The following is a 23,837-nucleotide window of genomic DNA, read 5'->3' on the forward strand; positions in this document are numbered from 1 at the left end:
CATCTAAACATGCCTTCAATCTGTTCGCTTTTACACACTGACCGTCCCACCGCTCAAGTGGAAGCCACCAACACTGCACACCTGGACTCACGAGTCTCCCAAGTGTCCCCACAGCCGCTCTCACGTACTTGAGACAAAAGGGATTGTGTCACTCCCGCGGTTTTAGGACTCTTTTCAAACCCACTCTTCTTAGAAGAAACTCCCAGTTCTTCACCTGATAAAGATCTTTGCCATCAAATTGTCAGCTCAGGGAGGGCAGGACAAGCCCTCTCCCCTCGGCCCCTCCCTCTGGCAGAGCATCAGGTTGGGAGGACCTGCTGAGCTACACCAGCCTGTATTCTAACCCTGGTCTTGAGTTCTTAGCAAACTGCTTCACTTATCCATACAAACCCAAGGTAGATTAGAAAGATTTTAGATGTTGAGCTAGACTATTGATTTGGGGATTTTGCACTAGCAACCTGCAAGTACATGTTCTAATGATTCTGTCTTCTTAAAACCACACCCAGATTTAAGGAGTATTTGTGGAATGTCTTCGGAGTAAAAGGGACTGTACTTTAACAGACTATATGTTTTATAACATGAACAACCCTGACAGGGTCACAAATGGAACCACCTCACAAGTGACAGAAGACAGGTGAGAGGCACAAAGCAACAGGTCACAGAGATGGTAAGAGCAAAGTTGTTTCTCCAACCCCCAAAAATTTTTTTGAAAGAACCGAAAACTCTGAATTTTGAAAGTAAAACACTATCATATAAAGAAATAAAATAAATAATCCTCTTCATCAGTGTTTCAAGATCTGACTGCAGAATTTTTAGCATGCCATACTGAATCCTAGCACAGAAAAATCAGATGGACTAGTGGTGAGTAAGTTCCAGGGAAACGGCAGCAATTCCTCCACTTGTAAGAGGACACACACTCAATTGTCGAAGGTGATTTTAAACCACATTCTGGAGAAATTCAGAAGATTCAGGCACCGATTCTAGATGGTGATGACACGGAAGGACGGGTTGGATGCATGCTTCTAACTGAGTCACCGGCATTCTTACACTGCAGGGGGAAACGGAGGCTCTCAGTTATGAGCAGAGATGTTCCTGTCATGTCTCCCAGGCCGTGCCTCGGGGACTCAGTGTCCTGCAGCAGCCTGGCCCCAGACGAGGACCCGCAGCGTGGCCCACTCAACCAGGAGGGGCACTGTGCTTGAGAAAGCCCATCCCCGATGGGAGAAAGAGGGGCTGGTGGGGTTGTGTGTACCTATAAATGATCATAGAAATACACCTGCATACATTCATTTGATACAATTAATATTAGCAGGCTATTTAACAAAATTTCAATTGTCAGTGTTAATTTTACCATTCCTTTCCTCTTGTCCCCTGCACTCTGAGACAGGCTTAGGCTCTCTCACACCTGCAGCTCTGATGCAATAGTTGTGAAGTCATTTTACTTTGCTGCAAGTGTCCTCGCTCCCCGTGTCGCTGTGACTGTCGTCTCTTAACAGAGTCAGATGTCTTCCTGGATCTCTCCCTGAGTTCCTTGCTCCTGCTTCTCAGATCCTGAGATAAAGAACAGGTGAAGACACATGACTAGAAAAGGCACTGTGGACTTGACCAAGTCCTCAGTGACCCCCTAGGTGAGTGCTGCCCACACCTTACCTTCGATTCTCAACGTTCTGCCCAGGGTGACATCCAGACAGGAAAGAGTCTTGGGCCCAATTAAAAGCTGTGAGGCTTGGGTGCAGGGAAAGGTGCAGGAGCTGGTTCTGGAGCCGGGCCCCTCCCCACCTCTGCTACTCTCTCTCCCAAGGCCCTGCCCCCAAGCCCCCAGGCTCCCTGATCTTCTGTCCTTCTCTTCTACACTACTCCAAGCCCTTTTCCCCTTCCTTTATTCCCTGATTATCCCCAGCTGGAGTGATTTTTTCATCACAGCATCTAAAAAAAATTTCCTACAGCTGAAAAAGAAGTCTCCAGAGGTCAATGCCCACATGGTGGTTCCTGAAGAGAGCCCCTGGTTAGGGGGACTCTCACCAACACTCACAGGGCATCAGACATGTTGCAGGGTCGACCACCCCCAACAAGAATTTGCTGTGACCCCTATGCCCGCACAGCATCCCTGTTCACAAAACTGTAGTTGGGCCACTTATCCGTTATTAAGAAGCAAAAGTAAAAAAATTGCTCATGTTTCTTACTAAAATTATCTATGAGGTGGAAAAAGAAATTGTAATAGAAAAGAACAAATTTGACTCCATGTTAGATGTGTTCGTTTGTCTTTAAACCTGTACCCTGTTTTCTAGGCTAAGACTTGTTATCTCTGCACCTTTTGTAAAAGAAAGTTGCCTTTAGCCTGAAATATCCAGGACGGCCTATTTTGCGGGCTCTGATCTTTAAGGATGTTAGCTCTTCTACACTTATGTAGAGATGGCAAGTTGCAAAATAAAGAATAAACTTTGTTTTTTTGAGGTTTTACAGGGGTGCCATGATTTGACCCACATGGACAGCTGCAAGAACAAAGGATTCCAAGGAAATCAATTCATACAGCAAGAAGTTTGCAACAACCAACCACACCCCCGCCCCTTTTTAGTAAAAAAGGAGACTGAATTCTGACTTGGGGAAGAGGGTTCTCCAGGATATCAGTATGCCATCTTCTGGGTCTGCCAGCATTTCAAATAAAGTCACTATTCCTTGCTCTAACACCTCATCTCCCGATTTACTGGCCTGTCATTCAGGAAGCAGAACTAGTTTTGACGTGGTAACTAAATGACTTCATTGGAGGTAGTATGTCTCCACTGTTTCCTCATTTCCAATATGTCACAACCTATCAATTTTATATGCTGTTTAACAACACAACCAAAAAACCTTTGTTAGGGAATTGATTCTATGGAAAGAAAGTTATTTCTACTCCTTCAAACCTTTTTTTTTCTTTTCTATTTTATTTTGTTTTGCTTATTGAAAAGAAAATAAAAGTGAAATCATTTTATTTCACGTATTTTTGTTACAACTACATATTTTAAATTCTACAGAAAGATTTAAATTGCATTATAAATTTGTTCATATATTAATATAAAGATATATACACAATCAATGCGGATTAGGAAAGGAATGGATATTTACTAAAAATCCACTGCACATCCAGTCTTTTACAAGCATATCCTGGAATATAATAAGCTCTAGAATCCAGGGGTCCCCCACCCCCTTTCTCCCTGCCGAGTGCCTTAGTAATCAACAACCAAGGCACCATCATAGAGCCACGCGATATGAATTTTAGGTATAAATGAGGAAATTAACTCATTCAACTCTAAATCAAAAACCTTAAAATAAATACTTAACTTATTTACAAACAAAGAAAATTGAACACAATTAAGTAGTTTCTTCCCCAAGGTCACTAAGCTAATAACTGGTAAAGGCAAGATTTGAGCTCATCTGCCTGATTCTAAACACTAAGGTGGAAAACACATTTGATTGTGGAGGGTCCAGCAGCAAAGCCTATCACCCTATCTTTATTCAGATCTAGCCTTAGACAGCCTGAGACAGCACCCCATTCCTATGGAACTCGAGGATAACACAAAGGATTTTATATCCAGTAGTTTCTTAGGTCTCATTTATATAAAGTGTCAGCAGGTCAGCAGAAAAAACTCTGGGAAATATGAGTGGGTCCAGAGCTTTTTGCTGATTAGTAACTTTATCAGAACAGCGTGACCTTCCCATGAGAGGCCACATGGACCTTAACTAAAGGCAGGTGAGCAATGAAAACTAGCAAGACCCTGGAACTCAAGCAAGAAGGATCACTGCCATCCCCCACCAAGTTGCCTCTTCACCCTCGTGGGCACGATGGCAGAAGATCCAGGTTCTTGTCCAAGTTACACTATCATGGATTCTCACCCATAAACAGATACGACTCTATGCTGTCTTAAGTCCTTCCCAACTCAAATATGATGACACCAATATCTGAGCAGAATGTCTATGTCTCCACTTCCTCTCTTCTGTTAGGAGAATAATTCTATGGCCACAAAGCAGAAATCCAACTAAAAACACCATGCATGAAGCCAGGTGAAAGTCTGCATAAGACACTTTGCTCTCACGGTCAGTGAATGAAAACTCAGAATAAGTGGTTCTTCTTCCTCTGTAAGTGGGAGGTAGCCTGATTGTGTGTGTGTGTGTGTGCGCGCGCGTGTGTGCGTAAATCAAATACAATGAATTCTGGGATGTGTACAGATTTTTTTATGTTACTGTCATTTCATGAGGATGAGACAACCTTTAAAGTAATTTGAATCTAGTGTTCTGAGATATTCTCAGGTTCTTTTGGTGGAGGAGGGGAAAGGGGAAATGAAAGGAGGAAAGAAGTAAATGAAGCAAAGGAGTAAGAATACTGCTAGCGAAAGGCAAGACATTAATTTTGTTCCTACTTGCATCACACACAAATTAGGGACTGGCTTTCCCCAGGTGTGTTGTCGAACACTGAGTTGCAGAAGAGGCAACAGCCCATTTCTCACTGAACTTGTGACAGTACGTGGCATCTTATAGACACAAATCATTTACCCTGATCAAACACTCTAGCAGCAGGCCGTAATTCTCCTATTTTGAGACACAAGAAAACAGGAGTTCAAAGCGGATATATAACTTGACAAAAGTCAGAGGACCATTAAACAAGAGAGGATGAATTCAAACTCAGATCTGAATGCAGAGTCTGCTCTTCTCACTCCCAGGACTGGAAAATCCTTAACACACAGGCTCCCCAGCTCCCCTGCAGTGTTCCTGGCGCCAAGCATTTCCCATGTTAATGGTCGCCAGTTCTCACAGTCACAGCGCTCTGTGCAGCCAATGGCCTCCATCGGACCTTGATCATCTACCTGTCACGCCCAACAGGCTTCTCCACAAAGGCAGGAATGCTGGCTTTCAAGTGCATAAAAAGCCATCCCTGGTCTAACCTGGGCTCTTCGGAGGCCTCTCCAGCCTAAAGGCAGCCATGAAAATGCTCACAGTTTGTACATGAGCCACACTACCTCTCTCCATCAGTCTCCCCAAATACACTACTTAGCTACGACCACTTTGATAATCTTGGAAACAAATTTTGAAAAACAGAAAAGAAAGGATTCTGGAACAAGTATTTAATTCTTACAATTTTAAATGACAAGTTACAAAGTGAGTATTGCCAATCCGAATCTGCCTTCCTAGGTGTCAGTTTGAAGAGTTAAAAAATATAATTGCAAAAAATTCTCACTTACAAAATTAAGTAAAACATAAACAATAATCTGGGCTAAACTCAAAAATAATGCCCATGTTGTACATGGAGAAAAATACAGGAGTATACTGAGGGGTAAATTAAGAGATGTGAATGTAGAGACATCAACATATTGCATGGAGGAAAGCAGCTTTGTAAAATGAATGCTCTTTTAAAGATAATTCAAAACTTACTAAAAAATCCTATGAAAACCCTTATCTGTTTTTATTCTTTAACTTGAACAAAGAATTTTAGAATTCTTCAGGAATAATAAAGTCATAATACTAGCCAAGAAAAATTGGGATGGAAGAAAAGAATCAAAAAAAAAATCACACTGTCAGATATTAAATAAATTTTTACAATATGTAAGTTATGGTGCTAGAGTAATAAAGTAAGATTGACAGAAATAAACCATGAGCTCAAAAAGAGACTTTAGTGTACATAAGTATTTTGTGCATGTGGGATTTCAAATCAAAGAGCAAAGTATGAATTCAATAATTGTCCTGGGAAAATCAGAGAATCACCTGGAAAGAACAAATTCTATTCCTGTCATAATGACCAAAGAAAAATTACAGATAGTGATGTAAATATTAAAAAGTACTAATAACAGCAAATGCAACTCTTTGCTCATATTAATTCAACTTCTCCTCACTATAACAAGTACTATTATCATCTCCATCTTAGAGATTAAAAAACCTACAGAAGAGATTTGTACCATTATAAGAAAGTATTTCTAAAATAATACCAAAAATAAAACCCAAAAAGAAGACATTTACTATCTTAAGTATATTTTGGGCCACAACAAAAGTAAACCTACTGAACAAAATGAAAGGCAAGAAATGACAAGTAAAAACTGCGTGATACATATTGATGAAGTCAAGGGGTTAATGTTCATAACATACAAAGAGCTGTCACAAAGCAACAAGAAGCTCCCTCACTTAACTGTGTGCGAAGGACAAAAGGGATCATTCACGTTTTAAAAGTCAGATGGCTAATAAGTGAAAAATGCTGAATACCTCATTGGTCATCAAATGCAAACTAAAACAATGAAAAAGCACTTTTGCTCATCATATTGGCAAATATTTTTAAAAGTTGTTCTAGCTAGTGTCCATCTGTGAGAGAACAAACTGTGAGCAACGTGTTTGGAGGACGACATGTCAATGGATATGTAAACTCTGATAAACGTGTGTACACACAGATTCAACTCCCCTTCTAGGAATCGTTTCGTTTAGAAAAAAATCAGTTCAAAAAGATTTACTCATCAGAGCATTTACACAGCACTTTTTACAATGGTGGGAAGAAAAGCTGAAGTGAAATCATATCCAGCGATAGAGAATTGGTTACATAAGTTATTCTACATCTTTTCATTCCCCGCAGGAGAAGGAATTTCTAGAGTCACTTGAAAGGAGCCTGTGATGTATGTAATTGTCACATCCAGGGACTAAATTTCCAGAAACCTTAACTAAAGGAATACTCATACAAGATCACAGGAATGTTTGTACAAGAAGGACGCCAGTCAAACACCCTTTCTGACAGTGGAAAATGGAGAAAACTTAAGTATCCACCATCAAGACAATGATGCGGTAAATCAAGGCGAGCTGTGGGCACTAAGGGGCAGGCGTTTTGGCGTGGTCCAAGGCCTTGTCCACAGTACTCTCCCACCAAAGGTGTCCTTACACAAGAGACCAAATCTACTGCACATCAGGAGACCCCTCTACTCTATCTGAAAGGACCGGGTGAGTCTGGAGTGGGAGGACGTCTATGATATACACCTCAGTGAATAAACCGAGCTGCACAAAACATATAGTGTGGCCTTATTTTTCAATACAGCATATATACACACACATATACATAGATTTCTCATATACATGTATGTATGTATGTGTATATATATATGACAGGCATAAAGGTCATGAAATATATACACCACATTGTCAGCAGTTTTTACTCTCAGGAAAAAAAGGGGAAGGGATGTAGGGGCCTTTCGGTACCACCACAGTTCTCTTTTCAGTATTTCAGTTAAATATACTTGGAATTTAAAAGTTTATTTAAGTCCGAAGTAAAATGGACGATGCCTCCACAAGACAGAATGCTATACTGGTCATTAAAAATCATGCCAGGGGAGAGAGAATACTGTAGAAAAACGTGTAATAAGCCGAATGGAAAATGGATGTCTCCACACAGTAAACAGGCACAGAGTGCTCGCTGGTTTTTATGACAGATGTAATACACACTGATGAAAAGAACAGAAAATAGATGTAAAAGTGTTAATTATTATCTCTGAGTAGTGGGACCAGGATAGACACTTTTGTCCCTTTTTTCAGACTTATTATATTAAATACACATTATTTTTCATCTGAAAAAAGCATTTTTAGATGTCTAGTACCACACATTGAAAAAATTACACTAGTACTTACAGAAATAACTAGGAGACACGGCAGCAGCGTCACAAAGTGTAGAACGGGCGATCCTGAATAACACCGCGCAGTTACATAAGGACCCACAAAGTAAGAGCACCTGCTGTCTTAGGGCGTAGCCCCCTTCTATTTGTCAGTTGTGTCTTCAGGGCTAAGGCAGTTGTGAGCACGGCCAGTGTCAGTGCTGGTGTCTGGATGGATGCCACTGGAGGTGAGGGCACCTGCAAGCCGAGAGGAAGAACAGAAATCATCCTCTGCTTTTTCTGTCTTGTTTCTTTGTTACTTTTGAAGAGAGGTGTAAATAAGATAAACTAAACCTTCCCTATTAAAATTTCAGTAATGAAACCGTTTTTAAAGGGTTCACAACTTATATTCTGCCTATAACTGTCTTTTCAACAAAGCATCATATTTCTTAAATGTTAATTAACTCAGTTAATTAACTACCTGTTGAAACCTATTAAAGAACATGAAATGCACTATGTAAAATCACCACGCCTGCAGTGACTGGCACATCTGTCTTGATAGCAGTGCAGTCAGCCCCCACCATCCCGTGGCCCTGAGCTCCTTATGCTGCTAAGAGAGCACGCTGCCACCTCAGATGGAGAGAAACGGTGAAAGCGTTTTCTGAAATCTACAGCACTGACAAAACATAACTGACAAATCCCAGGCTCCTTTGAGGCTGTCATTTTCTGTTTCTGGCCTACACCCGTCAATGAGCAGAACCACCCCATTCCCGAGCCATGGGACTCACGTGGGAAGCAGTTTTGGAGAAATTTCCAGGTATAGAATGTAACCAACTATACATAGAACTCTGAAAAAAGAAAAGATGCAATACTCTGATTTTGGAAGAAACTCAAAATATTCTCCTAAGCCTTAGTAGCTGGAAAGGCTGGGCATCTCCTAAGCCACTTATTTATTTCACAGCCAGTGAGCATCTCCCACAAACCCTGTTTCCCTGTGTCTGCTGGGAGCCTCAGGCACACTGTTGCTGTCGATCTTATAAGTCACAGGCCTGAGGCGTGTGTCTCACGCCTGCAACTCTCACACAGGCTCGCCTCCTAGCCTCACTGTCTGAACTTGGCCCCATTTTCTCACCTGTTTATTTGGTATCTGTTCTTCTGTAAGCTGCCTGAAATGCTTTTTGGAACAAGTCAGAAGAATCAGTGGGTAGAGAAATGGACAGATGGACAGGTGAGAGTTGGGGAGACAGAGTGACTCCAAGAAAAGGGGAACAAAGAAAATTTCCTATGCAGAACCCTCTTCTAGTCAGGGAAGAAAACCACCACGGAGAAGTGTGAAGAGGCAGGTGGCTTAGGACTGTTTCCTGGATTCCATGAAAAGTCACACCAAGAGAGAGGGTAGAACTATAAATAATAAAAGAAGAAAGCATGCATGCTTGAAAAATATATCTACAATATGTACTTTCTAAAGAATAGATTCAAATCAGCACGGCCCAATAACACAATCCTTGGGTATTTACAGAAGTGAGAATCCCATCTCCAAACCACAAGGCATCCCTTCGGAGCACTAAGAGTCTACACGGGACGGTCATAAAGCTGTCATCGCAAAAGCGATGCTATCCTGCCCTTACGAGGAATGAGCAGCTGTGCTCGGGCTGCCCACGCGCGCCATTTACACCCCACAGCACCTCTACGGGAGAGGGACGCCTAGCGAGCCCCATCTCTGCAGGACAGAAAACAAGTCCGGGAGAGGCTAAGCCGACCTACCAGTTCTCCATCTCACAGGACTGGTCACTCCAGAGCAGGACTCGAACTCGGACCCACGTTTGTAACCGCAGTACTACCGTGATTTGTGTGCTTTTTGTGTGTATAATACATTTGTTTCCGGCATGAAAGGATATTTAACAAATGTTCGGTTGTCTTGTCTATCTCATTAGCTCACAATCTTTATATTTTTGAATTGTACTCTTTTCCCCTGGAGAAAGGAACGGAAAGAGCAGGGGTCAGAATGAGATGGGGCTCCATTCTTTATCTGTTACCTCATCTCATCCAGTCCCCAACCAGGGAGAAGGTGCAAATGTTCTCTTCATCTTTAAAGAGAGAGCTCCACTGATGGTGACTTACTCAACTCCAAAACCAAGTCTGGGGGAAGGGCACAGACAGCAACCAGAGAAGTATCACCCGTAGGAAGGAGAAAAGAGCTCAGGGTGTCAGCCTGATTTAATTTCAATGGATAATATAATACCACAGACTAAAAATACTAGCATGCAGTGAATTTGCTATTTCTTGACATCTAGCAAGTTTTCATAGCCCGCATGAAACATTATCGTGAACTAGTTAAAGGAAGAGTCCACACTCAGGGAAAATCAATGCCACAGGCAGGCTGAAACCGAGGCTGGAGGAAAGGAAGAGAAAAGGCATAGTTAAGAAGAGGGGAAAGTCTGGGAAAAAGACATCATCACAAGGACTCTCCAGCATCATCCAGCTATCATATAATCATTCATTCAAGAGAGAGTTACTTAGGTCCTATTTTGTGCAAGATTTTACACAGGGCAAAGCAAGAGTGCAGCGTACATGGTGGCAGCAAGTGGCGGGGCTATAATACAATTCTGATCCTGGTACCTTGCACAATTGTACTCAGTATAAAGGCAAAAAAATAAGGTAAAATAATACTATGTAAACTCTACGCATTGTTGAAAAAAATTAAAGAAGACCTAAATACCTGGACAGACACACCACGCACATTCCTGGATCAGATGACAGCGCTCTTGGGATGGCAGTGCTCCCCAGAGCGATCTGTATACTCAACGTGGTCTCGATCACAATCCCAGCGGGCTCCTCTGCAGTAACTGACTAGCTGCTGCTACTATTCATATGGGAATTCGAGGGACTCAGTAACCAAAACGTACTTGAAAAAAAGAAAAAAATGAGAGGACTTGTAATTCTCAATTTCAAACCTTACAACTGTATCTTCAGGTGAGATTAGAGGCCATTTTTAAGTTATTACTGGGTTTATCCTTATTTTCAAAATTCTCTACAATGAATATACCTGTTAGAATAAGAAAAATAAAAAGAAAGGTATCTTGTAAAATATGCACAGTGATTCATTCATTGGGAAAAAAATTATTTTAACTATAAAGAGGTAAACAAATATCTAGTGAAAAAGGACTACTTAAAAACAAGTGTGCATTTACAATTTTCATAATTTGAAAACTGAAAAGCACAAAAACATCAAGTTACTAGGGAGACTAGTGAAACATATTAATAGTTATTTTCAAAAATTCTAATTGAACAATGAAAACTCAAGAAAGGGAAAATTGTGATTGACACCCAAGTGCAAACACATGGAGAGCAAACGCCTAGAAATCACAGTTCCTTTAAATCTGCTTCTAACTCAATAGGAGAGGAAATTCCTCACTTAGGGGACAGTGGAATCCCATACATAAGACAGGATACACAGTACAAACTGCAGTAGTATCGGGAGTGAATTTCTTAGAATTCTAATGTTACAACATTGCTGAAAAACTATAAAAACACTGACAGACAGATTAAAACACACAGTCATATATATTATATAGAAACATATGAAGTCTGCTCCCATGTTGCATAGAAATACAAACATATTTGTTCATTTATAGGCACTGATTACTTTATCACAGATAGAATATTTCAAATAAAACAAAAAATCAATAATACACTCCTCTTGTCAAATCTACTTGATAAGTTACTCTGCTATGCAACCATAATGTGTTTAAGATAGATCTAAAATTAGTGAAAAATCTTTGTATGGTTTCTTGAATTGTTCTCAAAATTCCAAGCTTAATATTAAAATAGATCTGAGCAGTATTTCTATATTATCTTTTCCCTTGTGAAATGAACAACATAGTCTGTTGTCAAAATTCTGTCCTTACAATGATTCACGAGCACCGTTTCCTAACAAAACTGCTGAACAGCAAGGCACTATCCAGACACTGTGACCAAATAAATGAAACACAAGGAAGACAGTGACCCTATCCTGGAGGGCTTATAATCTGTGTCAACAGCGGGTTTTTATTTGATTGGTTTGATTGGGTAGCAAAATAAAATCAATCAAGTACTTTCTGCTTTGAGCATTCAGTAAGTCATGACTCTGTTGTTAGTGTCATGAGAAGGAAAGACTTAAGCATGACTTGATTAGGTCAACTAGCAACAATCATCACTGGAGAGTGAGTAATAAAGAAGTTAACTGATAGAAATACTTCTGACTACATGAAACCTAAAATAAATCTACACTGATATCCGAAAGGAAAATGAGGAGATGAGGTCCCCAATGAGAAAACAAACTAACAAGGAATCAAAAAAGGAAAGACGTTTTCATTAACGATTCCAGGCAGTAGTGGAGCATAGTGGTGAGGATCACAGATGTTTGGGACGAACATGAGTGCCTGAACTCCCACAGCACTGGGTAGCTGTGAAACTGATATTTCAGAGAAATTTTCTGCATCTCAGTCTTCTATCCATACACTGGGGACAACAACCGCACCCATCTCCTAGAACGGTCCTACGAATTAAGTTATTTTATATATAAAATTTTAAATAAAATACCTCAGATTTTAAATAATACCCCAAAAGCACAAGGAACAAAGAAAACAGAGATAAATTGGAGTTCATCAAAATTTAAAACTTTGCTTCAAAGGGCACCATCCAGAAAGTGAAAAAACAACACACAGGAGAAATTTTTTTCAAATCATTTATCTGATAAGGAATTTGTATCTATAAAAAAAAAAGTACCTCCTACAACTCAACAATAAAAAGGCAACTCAATTAAAAGGTGAATAAAGGATCTGAAATGGTATTTTTCAAGGAAAATATACAAATGGCCAATAAGCACAAAGAAACGATGTTCAATATCTTTAGCTGTAAGGGAAATCAAGTCAAAATCACTAGGAGAAACCGCTTCACACTCACAACAATAGCTTATAATAAAAAAAAAGTGTAACAAGCACTAATAATGACACAGAGGAAGCGGAGCGCACAGCCCTTTCTGGTGAGGACGTAACACAGCGTGGCCACTTTGGAAAACAGCCTGGCAGGTCCTCAGAGAGTTGAACATTTGGTTTCTGAATGACCCAGCAACTCTGCTGTCTGGGCACAGACGTAAGAGAACTGAAAACAAATATCCACATAAAAACTCCTACAGGAATATTCATGGCGACATTACTCATCACAGCCAAAAAGCAGAAACAACCCAATTGCCTATCACCTGATGAATGGGTAAACAGTGGGGCCCAGCCATACAGTGGAATATTAGTCAGCAATAGCAAAGCATAGAGTACTGACCCAGGCCACAACGTGGACAAACTTTGATAACGTTACTCAGTGTGAAATAAGTCAGTCACAATAGACGGTTAAACTTACATGAAGTGACTCGATTTAAATGAAATGTCCAGCACAGGCAAATCCACAGAGAGAGAAGAGTGGCTCCTTGGGGCTGGGGGAGGATGGGGAAGATGGGAATGACTGCTTATGCATACGGGGCTTCCTGTTGGGGGAATGAAAATATTCTAAGATTAAATGGGATGCACAATTCTGGGCATAGAGTAAAAACGACTGTATATTTAAATGGTTGAATTGTATTAAAACTGGTAAGAAAAAAAGCACCTCGGGCCAGTACCTTCCCTAGTAAATGCAAATTGCTAACTTTTATTAGAGGAAGAAGAAACTGCCCTCAGCATGAAAGTAGGAGATAAGCAAATGTGAGTTAACCGAAATTGGACAAGAGCATTTCACTTGAAACAGTTGCTGAGTGTACACGAAATATTCAGAAATAAGAAAATCTGTTTCACATCAGGAAGAAGCATTCTGCTTCAAATGCAGATCAAGGATTCGGCAAGCCCAGCTGCTACAAATGACCAGAGAAGAAACCTGGTTCTTAAAACAAGCACCAGAGCCAACAAGGAAATGGTGGTGAGGAAAGCAGGCGGCCGAATATCTGGAACAGTTTGCTACAAATAATTTCTCCACTGAAAATTTAAAAATAAAATGAAAGTGATAAAATTCTCTGTTGACCTCACGTGAATGGGCTTCCTTCGGTGCTCGACTGTTCTGTAACCCCGATTGAGAGACTCAGGAGAATCAGCATGTCTCCTGGGAGTCCCCAAAGGACTGCCCACCAGCACGCTGACCACCATCACATCTACCAGGGTTGAATTGCAGAGAAGAGACCAACTTCTGAAAGGCACAGGAAATGTTGACAAGGGAAGAAAAAGCTGCAGTCAGTCCTGGGACAGAGGCCCTCTGAGCAGAGGCCAGAAGGCTGCAGGTGAACTGCAGTGGCCGTGGGACAGGAAGGGACCATGGGGGAGCATATCTCAATTCTCTCCTCTCTCTCCATCGGGTAGGAGAGATAAACCTGCATCCTTCTCACCTGGAACTGTGGGTTGGCTGGCAGAATTCTTACCGACATGGAATGATTATTCAAGTCTCTGTGGAAAAAGTCAATAAATCGAAAGGGAGTAGGGAGCCAACTCCACGAGCCTCTCAATTGCACCCTTATTTATTGTGTATAATCAAAGGAAAAATTCATTAACAGTTGTGTGATAGTAATAGGAACTTCGGGAAAGACAGTATGAAGCAGAGATTGTAGAATACACAATGAGTACAAAGGATTAGTGTATCTTTAGGGAAGTCATGGGGTGAGGGGAGCAAGATACATTTTTAGACATGTGAATTACAAAGCAGACCACCAGACCAGCCAGGTCCTTGTTCTGTGGATCATAGACTATCTAACAGCACACAAGCTCAGCGTTTATAGCTGAGGGCCTCGGTTCTTGCTTTGCAACCAGCAGAGTGCTATCTAAAAGCTCAACTATGCAAGCAAAGCATTGTCTCTGCTTTTTAAGGCAAGGAGACTGGAGTGAGGATGTACAGGCACTTGCTTGCAAAGCAGTTTTTAAGCATATATTTTTCTTCTTAAAGTTCACAGGAGGCTGGAGTGTGTTACAATTTGTTAAACCAATCATGGGGTCCCACATGGAACCATTATGGAGGACACCCTAGGATGACAAATCCTGCCTCTGGGTCTTTTCCTGCCATCTTCAGCCACTCTAGCAGGGTCTAGGCACATCCGTGAATAACGATCCTACAGAACTACCCACACTCTTAACTCCTGGTGCTTGAAACTTAATTTTAGCTCTACACAACTTACCGTAGAAAAGTTTCAGAAATAAAAGATATAATATTCCTTTTATATCTCATCATATTACTGATTTTTCTGATTGCTCTAAGTTGCTTCTACTTGGTAAAGCACATAATTCTGCAGGTGAATTCAGTAATTTCCATTGGGCATATCTAGCCATTTTGGGCTCTCTAACTTCTATTGGTCAAATACCGATACACTTAATTGATTTCTTTGTTTATCAATTTCAGCCGGGAGGAGAGGGAGTGTCACTCTTTTCCTCAGCCCACCCTCAACCCTTTTCTCATCAACTCAGGCCTCCTGAAAACAAAACAAAGGATTTGTTTCCCTTCTACTCTTTCCACAAAAGCAACAGGAAACATCAGCCTGGAGAAAGAATTCAACACAAATGTTAAAACAAAAATCTATAAACCTGGAGCAACTCCATCTCCGAATCATGATACACAATGACATGAGAGTAAGTGTGTCAGGCACAAAGCATGCGTGAGCCTGACCACCTGATTTCTATTCTTCAAAGGAAGGAAGGTTTTCATATTTTTTATTATCATACTTTGTCATTGTTTCTGATTATGCCAAAAAATAGTTTATGAAAGAATTATGCACTGCAATAACAGATTACTATTGTATCAATTATAGAAGGCATTCAGAGGGGATAGGAAAAGCCACCTCTGTAAAAAATGCAAAATTTCTTCCCCTGTTAAGAACACGTATACAAAATGCAACAGAGAATTCAAATTCTTGTGGAGAGGAGCAAAAGCCACAGAACCAAAGCAAAGTCAATAGAATGAGTTAATTCAGAATTCACTGGACAAACATGCTCAATGCATTCAAATAATTTTAAAGGCACACTGCAAACCATTCACTTAATGATCTGCAGGCTAGAGGAAGCATTTCCCGCTTTAACAGACAACAGAAATCAATAGGGTGCCCCAACAAACAAGGACCAAAGAACAATCAGGTTTTTAACAGCTCTGATAAATCAGCATGTTCTAAAGATCAAAATCCAGAAATTTTAAACATTCATTCACACCACAATGAAACAAGCACTTAAAAAAAAAAAAACAAAGAAACTAAGCACATAGATCATGTACATAGATCAATGAGGACTTCATGTACCGCTGGAAGAACAGGCTATAGCCTTCTACTTGAAAAATAAAACTACTTTTAATGATAACTGCTAAAACACATTTCATCATTCATGTTGCCTTGAAAAATCTGAGGCACTTGTATCTGATCAGAAAAGCAATTCTGGGTAATAGTAGGTTACAATTCAGTGCCAGTTTGCTTTAGAAGAAAAGAGAAAAAAAAGCTACTGTTTCTCATATCCTGCACAAAGTGTGAAGTGTCTCCCTGCCTCTTTCTCCTCCCGTTTTCTGAGCTCATGCTCCCCAACCCTTCTGAAACAAGTATGAGAAACTCTTATTCCCACCAATATGCCAAATGACAAAAGAATATCAATTTATTTGTGTAAATATATGCCTATACCTTGAACTGTAGGAGAAAGGTATCAGAAGTCCATATGAAACTTATTTCTAGATTCCTGAAGTCACACACACAAACGTTCACACAGACACAGACACATACCCCCTGGATTACTGGGCACTTCACAAGTTTAGGAATTCCAACTTCTAGAAGATAACTTTGTAGTTAGTTTAAAATACAAATCTGTCAGCTTTTGAAAGCCTTGATCATCTGCTAAACCATCCAAATATCAAAGAGATCCAATTAGATTTCTCTGTAGAATGTAATTTCACTTGATGGCAAAACAGACCCTAAGAAGTACTGGATCAAAGATTCGTGTTTATCACTACCTATGATCGTTTTTAAGCACATTAACAGATTCAGAAATGTATGTCTCAACAACATTTATTCTTATTGAAAAAGCATACGTGTTCAACTCTCTATACAGTGACTAGGTCCCATGATGGTGTTTAAGAGCTATTTTGTGTATTGAAATATTTATTTTCAAGTGCAGACAAGGAGGGTGTGTATTACTCAGTTGTAGAGCACCTGCTTAGCATGAACAATGTCCTGGATTCAGTCCCCAGTACCTCCAAAAAAATAAATAAAAATAAGTGCATATTTAAAAATAAGAATAAAGTTATATTAAAAAAAAGCAGACTAAAAAGCACTGCAATCTATGTGCTACAATTATAGTAAAAAAAAGTGTTTCTTTCAAATATTGACTATATGCCAATCACAGAGACAATCACAAATCACACCTGATAACCATCACGTGTGATTCTCAGCAACACTACTAAGTAGACATGGATGAGAATCCCGGCACTGCGGATGAGGAGACGGAGCTCGGAGGAGCTGCGGACCCTGACCGTCCTGCTCCCCGTGACACCGCGTCTACCCAGGGCAAGCTCTGACAGACCTGCTCTGAGGGGACACCCAGCTGCATGGAACCTTGGGGCATTGGGGAGTCGCAGAAAACACTAAAAATTGTTCAGTGAAAAACCAGCTCAAATATATTACACTTTGCCACATCCTTTAAAAAGGGAAAATGACTGAGACCTTTTTGATGCCTCCGTGTCCTTTCTGCCATCATCAATTATTTGCCCTCTCAGGGTGACCAGTGATGAACTGGACCCCATATGAAATGCACTCATATGGAAGAGCTTTTAAAGTTATTTTAAGAAGTTTGTAAGACCCTGTCTATGCCTCACACAGGTGGTCATCCATCACTTCTCACCGGTGTGGACGTACCACCTGAAATCACTCCTTTCTGCTTTTTAAAATCCCTTCATCTAATCCAGGCTTTTCAACAGCAAAGAAGCACCTCAACCACAGACACTGGACAGCTTTTCACCAAACGGACTCGAACAGCCCATTGGACTACCTGGTAACCCTTTTCTTCTATTAAAACCACTTCCAGGTCATCATTTTCTGATTGGTGGACTTGGCCTCTGACTGGCCTACTCAGAGAGCTCCCAGCCTCACATGCGGGGGTGGGAGAGGACCCTGCTGTTGGGGGAAATCAGTGAGGAAGGCGGACATACTCCCGCCAGGTCTGCAAGGGTAGAAGTGCCACAACGTGCTCAGAAATTATACCGTCATCACCCCTGGGCTCCCATGGACTTGTTTCACATTAACCAAACTCATGACACACTGATGAAAGAAAACCAGAAACTTAACTTATTAATGTAACAGAAGACGTGAAACTATGAACCAGACTGAAATATCAGAGTTCAACCATGAGTACATTTTCTCAATGGCCTAATCACGGGGAGGCAGTCACATGGCAAGCATGGACAGAAACAGAGCAGGAAGGGTTTCTAGATTAACTCAATGGACTAAATTTCTGTTATAAGAACTGATCTACTGCCTGGAAAACAAATAACGCCAATCACGATGCACTCTCTGTGGACAGTGGCCAAGACATGACTATGAGCATCTGTGTAACTCTCCTTTCCCTGTCCTTTCTGGGCTAACATATGCACAGAGGTACAAAGATTCAGGGATGCAGATAACTCTAAACACCCAAAGCCCATCTCTGGGAGCCTCAAACCAGTAAGCCAGGGTTTAAATACCAGCTCTGCCACTTACTATTTCTGTGATTTTGGCCAACTTACCCTCTGTGTGCCTCAATTTCCACACTGTAAAACTGGGATAACAATCAAACCTTCCTTACTCGCTTGTTGAGAAGATTGAAGGATTCATTTCTGTAAAACTCTCAGAAAAGAATGTAGCACATTTTGGGTGTTCAACAAATGTCAACTTAATATCAAAGTGATTTACAAGTCTCCCTTCTAATCATCTTATGTGTTTCCTGGCTAGTCTAAGTCCCAAAGAAAATCCTTATTTCTCCTTTTATAAACTCTTGGGGAGGACCCTTCTCTTCCATCCCACCACCTGTTTAAACCGAGGGAGGGAATGCCTCCTAACCACTCCTCTGGGCCATGGAGAGTGCTTCTCCATTCACACCCCTGGCCCCTGGCCAACAGATAGCCCTCGTCACACTAACAGAGTGAGGTGTGAGTCCGGGAAGACAAGCAGGGCATTTGAAACCCTTCCTTTCCCTCCAGTGTTGATCACCATTGGGAAGCACTTGGGATGCTCGGTTCCATGGCAGGACAGCCTTGTGCATGAATGGGCAGGTCCTCTCAAGGGAAGGTTCGCTGTGTCACAGAGCTACATGGGACAGGGTGAGTCTCTAATTCTGGGACACAGTATCATGACACGCATTTTCCCACAGCCCTGAAGTTCATGGAGAACGTGGCTTCATCAGTAACAAATAAGACATTTATCGCCTGCCTACTCTTATGTGTCATCTCTCAGTTGGCTGCTGGAGACAACATGTGTATAAGTATTGGATCCCTTTAAGCCCCAAAATATATGAAGTAACAAAGAATTCTGTGGCTTAACGTTGGTTCAGGGTGACTGTGTAACAGTTCTGACTCTGCTGATGCTTAATTATGGGTATAGGAACTAAGGAACCTCCTCAAATATCTCTCAGCATAAAACCAGCTTTTCTTATATTCCTGTTTCTTAGTAATTGCCAAAGACTCTCAAATGATGGCTTCACACAAAAAAGCAGCTAAAGTTTATGAGCCCTCTTGACATACCCACTGTGGTAAACACTTTGCATAATTTCTAATTCTCACAATTCTGCAAAGCAGATACGAGCGTCCCCATCTCACAGACGAGGGAAAAACTCAGAGCAAACTGACTCAGGCTCACGTGGCTCAGTGGCAGCACGTTCACGCAAACCCAAGACAAAAAACTACACCCCTTCTTATATGTACAAAATCACCTCCCAACAAATGATACACAGCTGCTGGGTCAATACTCAGGGAACTCAGTACACTTTTCAGCTTTAAGGTGCTCCAGTGGCCGCTCTTAGCTGCTTTATAAAATTCCGGCTCACTGGTTGCTAACACTGGAAGAAAAGACCGATTTTGCCATTGTTTGCACAGCAAGTCTGAAATGTTCACAGCGAGATGACAGAATAAGTCTAAGACATAAGCAGAATAATTTTTCCAGGTAGACAGACATAATGGACATTGTGCTATTCTGAAGCACTAAGCAACGGAATCAAAACAAAATAACATTTGTTAAGCCTTCTTTTGCAAAAGGAATATTAAGACTGTTAGAAGGTGCAACAGCGCCACCTATGGCTAAAATGACCTTCCAGGTTGCCGGGAAAGATGCAACACAAAAATTGCCTGTAGGATCAGAAAAGAGAATCAGATAACTAAAAGCTTATGTAGCACATACTGCACTTTGCTTCGGGGGAAGGGAAGGGTATTTAGTATTTAATCTGATATTGCTAATACTCCTGAATATAAACAAAAGACTTAGGTTCATGGAAACTCATCTTAGAAGAGGAAAGAATCCAGTCCAGCCACTTCATTTTACAGGAGGGGAAACTGAGACATGGGTTCTGTCCTGCAATCGGCAGCAAAGCTCTCCCAGGCCTCATGTCTTGCACTGTAGCATAAACCAACAGATCTGTACTAGGCCTATATTCATAAAAGTCACGTTTGTATTTTTCCAACATTAGGTTATCTAAGTATCTTGCAAAATAATTCTCAAAGAGCCAGGATATCATACAAGATTGATGAAATACAAAAACATTTATTTACATAATAAAACAGCATGAGCTTTATTCTATTAAAAAAGTGACTTGTTAAATCAATGTTTTGATATTTTAAACCTGTTAAGAGTGCAGGAAAAAAAATCAAAATTTTGCTTAATCACAAAAGAGAGAAGCTTATTCCCTGAAAATGATCAATGTGGATTTTACTAAACTTAATGAATCTGGTCAGAATCCCACGAATTTAAATGTCTGTGTGGATGGTTACACGGCAACATGAATTCTGAGTTGTAACAATACATATTCTGTGTAAATAATATTCAAGGTCGTCTGATTAAGGCAATTTAACTAGTCCCTGTCTCACTAGTATGATACAGATTTCATTAAAACTTCATACTACACTAAAAAAAAAAAAAGAATCCTTGTTACTTTAAACCATATTCAAATATATCATATATATGAATATTATAAATATTGAATATGCATCAGAAATAAGCGACACTCTTTAGTATTCAGAGTTGATCCTTCTAAAATATCTATCATTCTGACAGCACATTTTTATTAAGCACCTCTTGGGTTCTTTGTATACAAGGCGTCTAACTCTCACAGTCAGACAAGTTAAACGATATTACTCAAATTTCACAAATAAAGAAATGTACTTAAGCCATGAAAACAACTTACATATTCACCATCAAGAAAGAAAAGAGTAAAGATTTTACTTATAATATTCACTGACAATCTTTTCTTCCATATTAAGACTACATAAAACAAATTCAGTCTTTGTAAGTATTTCTGTCAATAAGGGCCACTAGAGAAAAGCAAGTAACATCATTAACAGTGGTTGGACTTTCAAAGCCCACTTCTCTTTGGCACTATAATTGTTTTTAATGATTTTTTTTTTGTGCTAACAGACCACTAAATTAAAAAAATTAACTTTTTAAGTAATTACCTGAGAATTAAACATTTGTGAAAATGTACAATTTTAATATATGACACTCTGTCTCACATTCTCACTGGTGTCTCTCCTTTGAAGGCCTCATAAGGCTGAGATCACAAAAATCGGCCATTTATGGAGTCACAGCAGTTCGGGTAACCACTCAACGGGAGGCTGATTAGAGGAGCAATTAAGAATGCATCCTGTGCAGCCTGGGTTCCAGCACCGAGCTAGCCACCGCCAGCTGGGTGTGATTTAGGACAAGCTGCTCCATCTCTCAATCCCTCAGCTGCAAAAAAGGAGACACTGATACCTACCCTCAAACACCTGCTATGAAGTAAAACATGAGGAAAGCATTTTAGTGTTAGGTAGGTGTCCACTCAGAGCGAGTTTGGTCATTATGATGATGAGGATGGCTGTTAATAAATTAAGCTAGACCAAAAAGGAGAAATCACCTTAAAGGAGAAACATTTTAATTCAATCAGCATTTCCTTTTGGATGGATTGCAGAAAGTTCTATTGATGTTTTTAATAAACCAAGTTTTGTCCATTAATTATAGATTTACAGGTTCATGGACAAGTCTCCAGAAAAAGAATTAGAGGCCTCTAACTTCTGAATACTAAGAAAGTAAATTAAAAAAAAAAATCATTTGGGAGATTATACCTCATTTGGGAGAGTATGTGCTTAGCATGCATGAGGCCCTCACTTCAGTCCCCAGTAACTCCATTTAAAAACTTTCTTTTTTAAGAAATGGAGAATTAAAGCAAAAAGATGGAGGAATACAGAATTTTTTAGAGACTCATCTCAGATTTAAGATGGGGAGAAAACATCCATTTCTCAGAGGAAATCTTGAGAACTATGTAAACAGGATCTGAGATGTCTAGTCTTCTAACATTATTCATGAATTCATATTACCAAGTCTTAAAACTACCTGATAACCCACAGAGGTGATACTGATCGTAACACCTGCCAACACGGATCGAGCTCCCGCTAGGACTGCTCTGTTCTGACATCTCTGCTCCTGAGGCCTGACCAGGCTGAGAGCACTAAATTCGGTCATTCATGAGCATCTCGTGTAAGTCCTCCATGTGTGCTTCTAACTCTCCCCTCACCAGCCCCTCTGAGGGAAGCACTGTTATCATCATCCCCACCCGCAGATAAGGCCACTGAGGCACAGAGACTAAACCTTTCCAGGTCACATTGGCATTAAAGGACGTCTGTATTTCTGCTGTTTTCCTTTTGACAAGGTAATCTGAGATATCAATTCAAGGGAGACTGTTAAATAGTCAAGTCTGTCAGGTCTTCACCTCAAAGAGCAGATACTATAAATTCCTGATGTAGGATGAGGCTGCCGCCACAAACTGACTCAGCTTGAAATTAATATCCAAGATGAAGCAGCGGATTCATGTAAATATTCACGACTGTCAACTCCGCTCTCGGGTCTGGGCCCTTCACTGCCTGAACGGGGGTGAAATCCCCACCCGTGTCAGGGAGGGACGCGCAGCTCTTCCGGGACTCACCCAGGATTCACGGGCTGTTTCCCCCCACAGGCTGTCCTCAACGATTAAAAAGCTCTCAAGATTTTTACACCATGCAAAACTAAAAGACATTTCTGCAGATGGAGCACTTTCTCAGGCTTAAACCTTTTTTGCCTACACTCAGCAAGGGGCAAAAAAAAAAGAAACATGACTCTACAAAGTCTCTGACCCTCACCACTCACGGGAGTAGAACGGCCACAGCAGCAGATGAGTCTTCTCATTGCACGATGAGAACAAAATAAAGCCGCCCCAACAACAGGCACTCCCAGAGACAGAGCTCAGCAGTCTTCTGCACACTCACAGTTGTGCAGCCCTCAACACCATCTATTTCCTGAACACTTCATCACCCCAGAAGAAACCTCCTGTCACTAACAGTCACTCCCTAATCCCCCTCCACCCAGCCCCTTTCAACCATCACCTGCTCTCTGCCTCTGCATGTGCCTTTTCTGGGCATTTCAGATCACTGAAATCAACAATATGTGGCCGTTTGTGTCTGCTTCCTTTCACTTAAAATGCTGTTTTCAAGGCTTGTCCATTTTGAAGTGGTATCAGCATCTCTCTCTCTCTTTTTTTTTTTTTTTGAAAACGTTAAAGTTTATTAGAAGGTAGTAAGTACTATCAAAAAGAGTACGGTGGAGCATAAGTGATTGGGTTTCAAAGGGAAAAGTGCGGGTTGAACAGTCAGGGAGGAGTTCCCAGAACAGGTGGCCTTTTTCATTATCCTCTTTATTTGTTTTTTCTTTTTTATTCACTCTTACATGTGAATAATGTTCCACTACATGGAGATACTACATTCTGTTCTTCCATTCAGCAGCTATTTATGAATGAAGTCCAGTAGAATGAGTGTAAGAAGTGACTACCATGGATGGCATTTAAGCAAAGGGCAAGACGTGCTTTCAAAAAACAAGCCAACAAACAGAGGCACAAGGAAATTCAGTGCGTTTCTGAGCAAAGAACATGCTTGCTTCGGCAGGACTACCGTGCAGGGCTGGGGCGGATACTGGCAAGAATCACGGTGAGGGAGTCACCTGAGAAGACTCCCCACTGCAAGCAGCTC

General features: G+C 40.7%; 1 long non-coding RNA gene across 1 annotated transcript in view; it reads right to left on the minus strand.

Annotated features, from left to right (window-relative positions):
* Positions 1-725: 725 nt before the first annotated feature.
* The window catches only part of LOC135320555 (uncharacterized), a 101,284-nt gene continuing 78,172 nt past the window's right edge, over positions 726-23,837 (minus strand). The window contains exons 11-15 of the long non-coding RNA XR_010379735.1: positions 10,312-10,497; positions 9,357-9,564; positions 8,381-8,440; positions 7,630-7,850; positions 726-1,551 (exon numbers count right to left, since the gene is read on the minus strand). This is a non-coding gene — a long non-coding RNA (uncharacterized LOC135320555). The remainder of the gene's footprint in view (positions 1,552-7,629; positions 7,851-8,380; positions 8,441-9,356; positions 9,565-10,311; positions 10,498-23,837) is intronic.

The sequence above is a fragment of the Camelus dromedarius genome, unplaced genomic scaffold (assembly GCF_036321535.1).
Source record: "Camelus dromedarius isolate mCamDro1 unplaced genomic scaffold, mCamDro1.pat HAP1_SCAFFOLD_14, whole genome shotgun sequence".
NCBI lineage: Eukaryota > Metazoa > Chordata > Mammalia > Artiodactyla > Camelidae > Camelus > Camelus dromedarius.